We start from the raw sequence: 4,546 nt of genomic DNA, 5'->3' as shown, positions 1-4,546 counted from the left end.
TAATTTTTAGACTGTGTTGTTTTATCTTTATGTGTTACGCGGGCTGGCCCCTTAACTTCTGGATTCAGACGGTCCCCTGCCTCAGCTGTTCAAGTGGGAGCACAGTTGTCCTGCCGCCTGCAGCTGGTTTTCTAAACTTATTTAATGAAGAGCCTTTTGGTGGTATTGTAAATGTTGACTTTTTTTTTTTTTTACTAAAGTATTCTTAAAGCTAGAAGCTTACACCTATCATCTTAGCTGCTCAAGAGGCAGGTAAGTCTGTGAGACTCTTTTATCTCCAATTAACCAGCCTCAAGCCTTGAGGTGCATTACCTTGAGCACAAAACTCCAGGACAGCACTTGGGCCCCGAGTTCAAGCCCTAGGATTAGTACACGCACAAATGCAAATCTCAAGCACTGCCATTCGCAATCATGCTTTTCAAGTAACACCCAAACTAACTGTTCAGAATGGCAAAAATGTCAAGCTGCCTCCTACAGGTTATTTTTTAGAAATTCTTACGTATTAATTATACAAGAGGGCTTTTACTGCGACACTTCTGTATTTCCATACACTACACCCTTCAACAGGTACCATTGTTGTACTTTTGTGTTCCATAAAGTACTTCAGTCATACTCACCTCCATTCATCTCCACAAGAAGTCCTATTTCACTTTGTCTTTTTTTTTTTTTTGGTGTATTTTAATTGTACTCAGGGGTTTTATCATAGCATTTTGAACATCCATGCATTCAATTTTAATCAGAGTAACCTCTTGCTCTTTCCCATCCTCATCCCCCTACTGTCAACAGCTTTCAGTGAGTTTTCCTTATGTTCTCTTCAGATATAGACACATGATATTTTATTCAACGCCATTATTATCTTTCCCTTCTTCACTTTCCCCATTCCCCCCCCCCCAACAGGCCCACAGTTACAAGTTATTTGTATATACAGTACATCTGTACATGCATGTCTTTAAAGTCTAGATTATACAAATGAGTGAGATGTATTTGGCTTTATGAGCTAGGCTTATTCTGGTCAACAGGATGGTCTCCAGCTCCATCCATTTCCCTACAAATGGCAATTTCATTTTTCTTCATGGATGAGTAATAATATTCCATAGCTTATGTGTGCCATATTTTTTAATCCATTCATTGGTTGTTGGACCCTCAGCTGATTCCACCATTTGGATGTTGTGAACAAAAACTGTAATAAACATGGGTAACAAAAGTGTCTCTTGGGTATTGATTTATATTCCTTCAGATATATTCCAAGTATTAGTGTTGTGGGGTTATAAAGTAGGCCTGTTTTTACTAAAGTTCTTTGAGGAACTTTGACACTTGATTGGCTGTACTAGTTTACATTCCCAGCCAAAGGGTATAATGTTTTTTTGGGTTTTTTTGTTTGTTTGTTTTTTGTTTGTTTTTATTGTTATAAAACATTCAATATTCTATTTTAGGTACAAAAAAAGACTAAGACAAGAAGAGAGGGAAAATTACCTTTGAAGGTAATTGGAGTACATATGAAATAACATGTTGTTATTTAAAATGCAACTTACATTGTTTCCAGATTACTTATAGACTATACTACTGGTATAGTCTATAGTCAAAGTGTAACACATTACTTTTACATATAATTTATATATTACTTTTACTAGTAGCATATTAATGTATTACTTTGTATTATAGGCTTGTATTATTACAAAATGTAGGGCAATCATTTAATATAATAAATATGCTGAGAGGAAAGAATGCAGAAACATATAAAGTACTTAAAAAACAGTGGAGGCAAAACATGGGGGGAAGAAACATTAAATGAAGACAAGGAACTCTAGCATAGTAATTACAACTGTCATACACAGTAATCCAAAAATGTCAGTAAATACTATCAAAATAAGTTTTCTGAATACACCGTATTTCTAAATAAGCTGAAATAAACACTAAAAAACAATTTGCAACCTACAAGAAATAAGGTCAAGGCCACACTGCTCAGTCATGGTAGCTTAACTTTGTGGTTCTCCTGATGTTGCTTGGAAAACTCTCAGATTGGATTTTTTTTCTCATCAGATATGCTTTTATTTTTTTTTTTATATATATATTTTCTAATTGTCAAAGAGATGCACAGATACGTTACAGTTTCACACGTTAGGGATTGGATACATTTCTTGTACTGTTTGTTACCTCTTCCCTCATTCCCCCCTCCCTTCTCCCCCTTTTTGGTTTGTTTTTTGTTTGGTTGTTTTTTTGTTTGGTTGGTTGTTTTTTGCCAGTTGGTTGGGGGGGCTGGAATTCAGGCCTGGGCATTGTCCCTGAGCTCTTTTGCTCAAGGGTAGCGCTCTACGACTTTGCGCCACAGTGCCACCTCAGGTTTTCTGGTGGTTAACTGGAGAGAAGAGTCTCTCAGACTTTCTTGCTCAGGCTGGCTTTGAACCATGATCTTCAGAACTGAGCCTCCTGAGTAACTAGGATTAAAGGTGTGAGCTACCATCATCCAGCTGGTATAATGCTTCTTTTCCTGCACATCTCCAGCTTTTGGTGTTTCTTCTTTTTTTTTTAAGATAATCTGGCTAGGATGAGATGGAACATACTGTAGGTTTTGCCTGCATTTCCTTTATGGCTAAAGATTTGGGGATATTTCTTCCTGTGTTTCTTCTTAGAGTAACTGTTCACTTACCCACTTACTGAGTTATCCTTTATCACTGAATAGCTGATGGGAGGTTTTTCCATTCTGTGGATTGTCCCTTGGTTCTAGTCATTGTTTCTCGTCACTTTCTTATTTGATTCAGCCCCATTTATCTATTCTTGATCTTTTTTGCTGGACAGTTGGAAATACTATTTAGAAATATCTGTGCCATATTCTTCAGCATACTATACTGAATTCCAGTACTGTGTAAAGAGTAGGGAGAGTTAGTGGACACCCTTGCCTTTCCAGATTTTAAAGGAAATGATTTGAGCATTTCTCTGGTTAGTATGACATTGTAACTTTACATTCTGTCTCTAGTGTCTGTTCAGGGCTTTTACCATAAAGAGACTGAGGTTTTTTGGTTTTTGACAGTCCTGGGCCTTGAACTTGGGGCCTGAGCACTGTCCCTGGCTTCTTTTTGCTCAAGGCTAGCACTCCGCCACGCACAACACCACTTCAACCTTTTCTGTTTGTGGTGTTGAGGAATCAAACCCAGGGCTTCATGTACACAAGGCAAGCACTCTTGCCACTAGGCCATATTCCCAGCCCCCTCTGTTTTTATTTATCCTGAAAATTTTTTTTCCCCACAATTAGGAAAGGTAACCTCACTGGGTATACTAATTTAGGTTAACCATTATTTTCTTTCAGGACTTGGATTATATCCTACATGCCCTCATGAGTTTAAGAAATCTGCTTTTCTAGTGGACTTGCTGTTGTATTTGACTTGTCTCCTTTGCAGTTCCTTTAATATTCTTTCTTGTTGTATGCTTCAAGTTTTAATATGTTTAAAGATGTTTCTTCTTGTTATTCTGTAAGCCTCCACCACCTGGATGACCTTCCCTTTCTCAGGTTGGAAGAACTTTCCTGCTATTTTATTATAGATTATCTGTCCTTAGTAGCTAGGATTACAACAGGAACGAACCTCTGGTACTTAGCTTTTTTCTAATGTATACCCATCCATGATTCAGTGTTTGGTCTTTTGATGGTGTCCCAAAAGCCTTGGGTACGTTCAATACCTGTATTTTTTGCTTTCTCATTCCTGTATCATTTTGTTTTCATTGTCTTTGCCTAGTTGATCTAATTCTGTTTTATCTTTGATTCCTGATACCCTATTTTCAATTTGTTCTGTCAGCTAAACTTTAGGTTGAATTTTTTTTATTGAAGCTATTAAACTCTTCATTTTCAATGTTTCAGTCTGGTTTTTGTCAAGGCTTTTATGTCTTTATTGAACTTTCATAGCCTCTGTTTTCTTTCATTCAACTGTTTAAATCCTTTGAGCTCAGTTGTTGGTATGTATTCTTTGAATTGATTGAAGAGTTTTAAAGTCAGGTTAAGGGAAGGAGGAAATGGAAAGCAAAATGAAGAAAACTGAACAGATAATACAACACAAAACAATGTTTAGACAATATCAGCCGAGAGTATAAGTAACAGGGAAGGACTGGGGAGTAGAGGTAAAAGAAAAACATGAAAGTAATTCTAACTACAGACAGAAGAGAAGTTAAATGTGGTGAAAAGCAACAGCAAAGGGAAACGAATATGATTAGGTTGAATACTGAAAAGCATATGTTATAGTCTAGATATGATTGAAAAGGGAGAAAAACACTTAGCTAAAAGTAAATGGAGGAATAGACAAAATTATCTCTTACCAAATATACAAGCAAAAAAACAATACAAATGAATTTTTAAAAATCAGCAACAAACATATAAAACTATAGAGGCTGTGGGTCTTGCAGAATTTGAAAGGTCTGAGTGGGAGGTGTGAGCTGCTCAGCAGTCAACACCTGGAGACAGGCCCTCGTGGCTGAGTTCTTCACAGCCTCCAGCTCAAAGCTTTGTTGCTGCCCTGGCCTCTGATTGGTACTGGTGTCACCCCTGGTCAGAAAGTGTGTG

This window comes from Perognathus longimembris, chromosome 8, assembly GCF_023159225.1.
Source record: "Perognathus longimembris pacificus isolate PPM17 chromosome 8, ASM2315922v1, whole genome shotgun sequence".
NCBI classification, from domain to species: Eukaryota; Metazoa; Chordata; class Mammalia; order Rodentia; family Heteromyidae; genus Perognathus; species Perognathus longimembris.
Note: the sequence above shows the minus strand (reverse complement) of the source record.